Source organism: Bos indicus x Bos taurus, unplaced genomic scaffold, assembly GCF_003369695.1.
Source record: "Bos indicus x Bos taurus breed Angus x Brahman F1 hybrid unplaced genomic scaffold, Bos_hybrid_MaternalHap_v2.0 tig00000782_arrow_arrow_obj, whole genome shotgun sequence".
Taxonomy (NCBI): Eukaryota; Metazoa; Chordata; class Mammalia; order Artiodactyla; family Bovidae; genus Bos; species Bos indicus x Bos taurus.
The window spans coordinates 23,937-32,621 of NW_020867283.1; the positions used below are offsets into that span (position 1 = coordinate 23,937).

Genomic DNA, 8,685 nt, shown 5'->3' on the forward strand with positions numbered 1-8,685 from the left:
CTGATGTTACCATCTTTCTAAATTCTATATATATGATGGTAACAATAACCCTGTGTACGAGACAGTAAAAGAGACACTGATGTATAGAACAGTCTTATGGACTCTGTGGGAGAGGGTGAGGGTGGGAAGATTTGGGAGAATGGCATTGAAACATGTAAAATATCACGTATGAAATGAAAAAAATAAATAAATAAAAGACCCTGATGCTGGAAATGACTGAAGGCAGGAGGAAAAGGGGACAACAGAGGATGAGATGGTTGAATGGTATCACTGACGCAATGGACATGAATTTGAGTAGGCTCCAGGAGTTGGTAATGGACAGGGAAGCCTGGCTTGCCGCAGTCCATGGGGTCACAAAGAGTCAGACAGGACTGAGCAACTGAACTAATTGATAAGAGAGATAAATACACACAAATATATGTATATTCTGCAGATTTAATCAGTATAAAGAGGCATTCCAGCACTGCACTTTTTCTAAAAGGGAATAGCATGAATACATTCACCACTCCCAGATAAATCATGAATGAAGTAGCCAAGCAGGGGGTCAATGTCAGTCAAAACTTCACTGACTCCTATAGATGAGGCTCCTCCAGTGCTAAAGTAGGAAATAAATGTTGCCCAGAGGCAGACTTCATGTTTGACTTACTAAAACAAATTACCTTCAAAAGCCTGGGGTGGATGGGGGGAGAAAGACGGGATACTTGACTTAAACCTTTTCAACATTATCCAGTAAAGCCTCAGACAAACTGGACCTGTTGGTGAAGAGGAGAACTAGCAACATACAAGAGAAGCTAGCCATTCCTTGTATAGATCAGAGAGGACCTTTTCAACTGTAGAATAATCTTTAGTATTTATGCTTCTATTGTCACAGTTTTGTCAGTTTAGTGATGTCTTATGAGCAATGGATAACAGATTCCCATTATCATTTTTTTCAGCTAGGTCCCTGAAGCAAGGCATACTACTGCTGCTACTGCTGCTAAGTTGCTTCACTCATGTCCAACTCTGTGCAACCCCACTGACGGCAGCCCACCAGGCTCCACCATCCCTGGGATTCTCCAGGCAAGAACACTGGAGTGGGTTGCCATTTCCTTCTCCAATGCACGAAAGTGAAAAGTGAAAGTGAAGTCTCTCAGTCATGTCCGACTTTTAGCGACCCCATGGACTGCAGCCTACCAGGCTCCTCCGTCCATGGGATTTTCCAGGCAAGAGTACTGGAGTGGGGTGCCATTGCCTTCTCCGAAGGCATTCTAGGGCCCACCTAATTACATATTGTAAAGTTAATCCAAAATTAACTATATAGGTCTATAAAAACATTTACTTTTAAGCCCAGATCAAGATTTAAACACGCCTTCTCCACTGGCATCCTGTGTACCACATGATGCTCAGCCATATTATACCTCTTTAAAGAGTCAAGAGACACTGCTTCTAACGGATGCTGTTAATGTCAATTCAAATGTATGGATGTTTAATAATCTCAAATTATCCTCACTGAGAAGAATGACAATTAGTGAAAACTACTGATCAACAGTTGTACTTGTTCACTTGTATATCAAAACAAGCTGGGCGTCCTCATTTCACAAAATACTTGTTTTCTTTAGGGAGGGATAGCACCTAGATGTGGAGAAGGCAATGGCACCCCACTCCAGTACTCTTGCCTGGAGAATCCCAGGGATAGGGGAACCTGGTGGGCTGCCGTCTATGGGGTCGCACAGAGTCAGACACGACTGAAGCCACTTAGCAGCAGCAGCAGCAGCACCTAGGTGAGAGAACTATAGCTAAGTTTTCAGTTTCTTTACACCTGTCTATGTCATCCATATTTTTCAATGTGCTTTCTTAATCATCAAAGTAAGTCACTAAAAGAAAAAACTATCTTATGTTTTAAAACATAAGTAATAAAGTAAATGGAAAGCATTCCTAAATGTATTCTTACTGTCAACATTAAATCATCAGCACAAGCGAAATAGGTTTTTCCTTAAGTTTTTGTTTTGTTTTTTTGTTGTCTAGTAACTGATGTTTCTGTTTTATTTCCTTTCTTATAAGTGTTTTACTTTTCACTTTCCCCTCCTGCATTTATTTATTTATAGCACCTCAGATATGGAGGTAGACTGGTTTACAACAGCATAATAATGAATGCTGATTTTGCAGATGTAAATAAAACTAAAAGGAAGATATAGATAACAATTCCCTAGACCAAACAAATTTAACCACCACAGTCAAGAAGAAAAAAAGCAGGAATTTAAGTATTGTTTTACCTTTTTAAAAAAAAAACTCAGCTCTCCAAGAACTGCTTTAACATTTCTCTAACAAATACAATTTCATCACTTCAAAAAAGTTTTTTTATTTTATGATATAGGATATAAATTACTTTTTAAATTATATTTTTTCAAAATGGAGAATAAATTTCTGGGGGGAAAAAAGACTATGCCAAATATTTGCCCACAAAAATGTGCACAGGATATACACACAATTGTCAGGCCAATATAATCTAAATAACAAATTATACTGTTTTAATCACACTCCAAAAGCATCACGAGATGCTGACAATGCTAATAGTTCATCTTTGCCAAATTTAATGTTTTACTCATTTTGTGAGAGAAAAAATATTTTAAGAAAACTGATGCTTTTATGAAACACTTAAAACGAATTCTGTCTACAAAAAGAAAAGGCCAATTTCCCAGTGAACATCAGAAGAGACAAAATGAGTGGCCTCAGACCAAAGATAATATACCCTTTTCCTCACATAACAGTTTTCCTTTCTTTCCAAACATCAAATTACCACAGTAATGCTTAGTTACACCACCACAGCAGCCTCCTACAGGACTTCCCTCCCTGACTCCGAAACAGTCCAGTGTTTCAAGGTCTCACGAGTTTACAACCTACAGTCTGAGAGAGCCTTACGGTGTCTGTAAGAATCTATCATGAATTGTGGGTCCCCCCCAAATTTATATGCTGAAGTTCTAACCTCCAGTACTTAAGAATGTGACAGTAATCTTCTGGAACGTTGTGTTTATTTTGTGCTCTCTCCAGTGCCTAATTCAGTTTCTCATATCTCCTAATCTATTACTATCTACTCAATGAATGACTATCTTAGACCTTCTTGGGAAGTATCTCACAGGAAATCAAGGATATCAGTTTTCTCTATCTAGAAACAGTTCATCTCCTTATTCTTAGCTGCCCATGTGGAAAATGAAAGTGAAGTCGCTCAGTCGTGTCCCACTCTTTGTGACTCCATGGACTACCAGGCTCCTCATCCATGGAATTTTCCAGGCAAGGAATCTACAGTGGGTGGCCATTTCCTTTTCCAGGGGATCTTCCCGACCCAGGGATCGAACCCCGGTCTCCTGCACTGCAGGCATTCTCTTTACTGTCTGGGCCACTAGGGAAGCCCCACCCATGTGGAATCCACTATAATTATTTAAGCACAGTATATCAACTTCACCATACTACATGTCATTTCCAATTGTATTTATACTGATGCTCTTTTACGCAGGAAACTAATTTACAAGACAAAATAATTCCATTCTTGTTTTAAAGATGGGGTTGATAATGTTATGTAACAATGTATTAATAACAATATCAAATGAACTGCTACTTTAGGCCAAATGTGTTTTAAGAGCACATGTGACTGTTTAGAAAATACAACTGGTGCTATATCATCATTCACATGCACCATCAAGCTGTCCTGAATTGTACAGGAAGGTGTTTACTTCTTCACTCAATTACAGAATCTTTGGCTGATAGACGTGTATCTTGCTCTAATAACATATAGGGACATTTCCAATCCAATATGTTATCTCTGCCCAAAGATCTTTTGTGAAAAGCACAGAGGGCTTTGTGCATATTGTAAATATACAAAATGGAGCAACTCAACCTGAATCAAGTCTATGACATCAGACTTCAGATGTAATCTGGAGAAAATCATCTGCTCTTAACGCAGGACAGTATCTTCCAGGCAATTCATTGCTACTCTCCAGCTTCAAATCCCTTAATCTAAACCCTAGACAATGGGTGCATTTCTTTGGAAAGCAGAGCCCCTCCACCACAGCAGCTGAAGACCTGAATCAATGTGAAATTACGTTTCAAAGTGAGTGAAGTGAAGTCGCTCAGTCGTGTCCGACCCTCAGCGACCCCATGGACTGCAACCTTCCAGGCTCCTCCGTCCATGGGATTTTCCAGGCAAGAGTGCTGGAGTGGGGTGCCATTGTCTTCTCCAAATTACATTTCAAGGCCTTCCATAAATATCTCAGAGCACCAAGCCTTGCAGACATGTAGTCAACTCTGGGGACAGCCTCTACTCTGACACCGTATTTATGCATTCAAAAGTTACCTAACACACAAAGAGGACTGCAGGGACCACACAGGGCACTGCCTACATGCCAGAAATTTGGAACACAACAAAACCTGACTTCCACCTCTCCCTTCCCCAGCAACAACCACCACTGCGCTCAGGCAATACAGTGAAGTGTGTTAAAGGAAGAAAGGAAACCAGAAACAAGTGAAGGGAAAAGAAATACTGAAAAGAGCCAAGGAAACGGGAGGGAAGGTATCACATGTGAGCAATCTAGTAGTAATACGTTGAGATAAACTTCATCGATTTTTTGTTTGTTTTACAAATAAGGTAGGCAAGACGAGCAATGATGAGTCAAGGAGCCCCCTAAAATACCTTTGTGTAAGTGACAACTCACTTGTGGAAAGGAATTTATGACACCCCCCAACCTCTGCTTCTCTCTACATAAATAAAGATATAGTTATCAAAACTGCTCAGGTAGCAGAGTAACTAGAAGTCACCAGAACTCACTGCAGAACACCCTGAGATATAGCTATCTATATTAAACTTAAAATAACTAAATATATAGTTTCTGTTTATCAGAAACCCTACTTTAGGCTAGATTCTAAATGCTCAACATTTAGATTCTAGATGCTCAACATCACTCATTATCAGAGAAATGCAAATCAAAACCACTATGAGGTACCATTTCACACCAGTCAGAATGGCTGCGATCCAAAAGTCTACAAATAATAAATGCTGGAGAGGGTGTGGAGAAAAGGGAACCCTCTTACACTGTTGGTGGGAATGCAAACTAGTACAGCCACTATGGAGAACAGTGTGGAGATTCCTTAAAAAACTGGAAATAGAACTGCCTTATGATCCAGCAACCCCACTGCTGGGCATACACACTGAGGAAACCAGAAGGGAAAGAGACACGTGTACCCCAATGTTCATCGCAGCACTGTTTATAATAGCCAAGACATGGAAGCAACCTAGATGTCCATCAGCAGATGAATGGATAAGAAAGCTGTGGTACATATACACAATGGAGTATTACTCAGCCATTAAAAAGAATACATTTGAATCAGTTCTAATGAGGTGGATGAAACTGGAGCCTATTATACAGAGTGAAGTAAGCCAGAAGGAAAAACATAAATACAGTATTCTAACGCATATATATGGAATTTAGAAAGATGGTAACAATAACCCGGTGTACGAGACAGCAAAAGAGACAGTGATGTATAGAACAGTCTTATGGACTCTGTGGGAGAGGGAGAGGGTGGGAAGATTTGGGAGAATGGCAATGAAACATGTAAAATATCATGTGTGAAATGAGTTGCCAGTCCAGGTTCGATGCATGATGCTGGATGCTTGGGGCTGGTGCACTGGGACGGCCCAGAGGGATGGTATGGGGAGGGAGGAGGGAGGAGGGTTCGGGATGGGGAACACATGTATACCTGTGGCGGATTCATTTTGATGTTTGGCAAAACTAATACAATTATGTAAAGTTTAAAAATAAAATAAAATTGGAAGAATAAAAATAAATAAATAAATAAAGTCACAAAAAAAAAAAATAATAAAAAAGAAAGATGCCAAAAGGTTAAGAAAACTTTTTGAGAGTGAAACATGGAAATGAGAAAATCCAACACATTAACTTGTCCAACTACTGGGGAACAGTCTGCCATTTCCTAGGATACCAGAAACAGTACTTAAAAGGCAATGAAATTAAACAATACACTCATCACAAGAGGGAGTATGTAAGCGATACTTCTGAAGCCTGATCTTGATTGGCAACTTTTTCTGTAAAGTAAGACAGTAAACTTTTCAGACTCTGAAGGCTATCCATCTCTATCTCAACTATGCAACCAGTCAACTATGTCACTGCTTCTGTGAAAGCAGATACCAACAGTAAGAATGCATCACAGACAAAAGGAATGAATGTGGCTGTGCTCCAATTAAACTTTATGGGCACTGAAATGTGATTTTCATGTAATTTTCACGTCATGAAATGTTATTCTTTTGATTGTGTTTTTCGACCATTTAAAAGTGTACAAACCATCCAAAGCTCTTAAACTTTAGGGGAAAAAAAACAGGCTGCGGCAGAAAGATTTGGCCCATGGCCCTTAAGTTTACAAATCTCTGCTTTTAAGGATTTTCCTGTCAACTGTGAGGAGCAGAGTGTGCAGTACAGCCCAGTCTAGATAAATGTCGCCCATGTGTAAACTAGCCCATTAGCAAGCAGGAAATCTGGGCACCCCAGACAAAATTATCTCCACCACCCTCCAAAGCTTCCAGCCCCTCCCTCAGGCAAGAGGGCAGGTGCATTCATCTTGAGCTTGGCATTGCATTAGAACTCTAGCCAAGGAACTTCAAGTTTTGTGGGGTTTTTTAATTCAACTGCCTAAATTCTACCAAGGGCTAAAGCAAGTATTAAGAAAATTTAGATGATGCAATTCTTACATAAAGTTCACTTTAGTCACCTATACCCAAATGTACATGTAATCCTGAAATCCCACTGCCATCACCTTGTAAGTTTTTCAGACTAGATATTATTTATTCTTAAAAGGCAACCTAAATGAGAAATGTTCAGAGAAACACAAAAAGGGATGTTTACGCCACAGCTGTCCAACAAAGCTGGATGACAAGTTTGGCCACTTTTCAGATTATTCCCCTCTCGACATCAAAAGAACTTGGGAGAGGTTTCCTTCTAGGCCGGGGAAAGTAAGGACCTCTCATCTGGTATCTCTGAAACACTAGCTGCCACCCGCTCCCATTCCGCCCACAGCACATAGCGCCCATACCCAGGTTCTGCCCTAGCAGAGCGACCTCAGCAACCCCAGCCGCGGAGATGGAGGGAGACATCCCGCCTCCCTCGACTCGCCCCCGGACACTGAGCAGAGTCGGCCACCCTCGGCCTTCGCACGGCCCCTCCTCCTCTCCGCAGTCCCAGCTTGAATTTCCACGCGATCTACAGGAAAGAATAGCCTAGCCTTTGTGCCTCCATAAGAACGCAAGCAAGAATTTACACCATCACCACCGGTGAAACAAACATACACGCACAGCGTATTCAGAGCAGCGCTTCCCTAGAAACATCCGGCATCCGGAGGCTGCGAAATTGCAGACAAAGGCGCCCCACTGGCGCGGGCTGGGGGTGGCGGGGCAGAGTGGAAGGAGGAGAGAGCAAAATGCGCCCATCAACGCGGACACGAGATGTTAAGGGCACGGGCGCTAGGGGAACGGGTGAAGAGTGGGGGCGGGTACCAGTGAGCCGCCGGTTCTGGGTGCCCCGCTGCAGCCGAGGCGAGGATCGCCAGTCTAGGGGCGCATCCCCATCCCCTGCCCACCCTCGCGGAGCGATGGAGTGGGCGTCCGGCCTGGGGCGCGGCCAGTGCAGCGAACAGCAACAGGCGCCCGTGCCAGGCCCGGGACTCCTCTCGCTGGCACCCTTAGTATGCCCTTCCAGGCGAACGAAAAGATGAAACTTTTCAGCCTCTTAGAGTCAACAAGAGCAGAAGAGGAGGGAAGTGGCTGAAAGAACCAGGACAACCGCTCGGGAACCCGGCGAGTCGCAAAGGAAACTTCCAGACTCCCCTTATTTCAAGAGCCAAAGCAGCGTCTTCTCGGTAGCGCGGGGTGGGGCAAGCGCACCCCTCCCGCCGCCCGCCCTGAGCGCCCAGCCCCCGGCACCCGCGCACCTTCCCAGCCGGGGTGCGCGCAGGCCGCGGGGGCGCGCTCCGGCCTCCCGGCCCGGGCCCCGGCGCGGCTTACCCGGCTCGCGACGGCCGCCCCCGGCGGGAACGCTAAAGGGGCGGAGGGTGGGGACGCGGGGAGCCTCGCCTCGCCCACGCTTGCTCTCTTCTGTCCCGAAGTAACGGCCCGGGGAGGAGCTTCGGGATGAACGCGCACAGACGCTCCCGTGCGACCGAGAAACTTAATCCCGCCCGGCCACCAGCGGCCCGACGCCAGCTTCAGCCTCCGTCGCCCCCTCCCCCTGCGCGCGCCGCACTTGCGCCAACCGGGGCTGCCGCGGAGGCGGCGGCGTTGGCGGCGGCGAGGCTCGGGCCGCCCGGGCTGCGTGACGCCTGCGGCCGGCGGGGCGGCGGGCGCGCCTCGGCCAATCAGGGGGCGCGGCCCAGCCGGCCGGCCCGGGGTTTAAACCAGCTCGGCGGGCGCTCGGCTGGGATGTGGGGAGTGGGCTCTGCGAGGTTGCTGGGGAGAAGCCCCGTTTAATTCCAATGTCAAATTTTTTAAAAAAAGAAGCGTTCATTTGGACAAGCCTGCCCCATGCAATATTTGGAATATTCTTCTACACTAAATTCTTACACTTCCCTGGTGGCTCAGACGGTAAAGCATCTGCCTACAATGCGAGAGACCTGGGTTCAATCCCTAGGTCGGGAAGATCTCCTGGAGAAAGA

General features: G+C 44.7%; 1 long non-coding RNA gene across 1 annotated transcript in view; it reads right to left on the reverse strand.

Annotated features, from left to right (window-relative positions):
* LOC113888665 overlaps positions 1-8,313 on the reverse strand; it is a 29,468-nt gene extending 21,155 nt beyond the window's left edge. Inside the window, exon 1 of the long non-coding RNA XR_003510031.1 lies at positions 8,039-8,313. This is a non-coding gene — a long non-coding RNA (uncharacterized LOC113888665). The remainder of the gene's footprint in view (positions 1-8,038) is intronic.
* Positions 8,314-8,685: the final 372 nt, after the last annotated feature.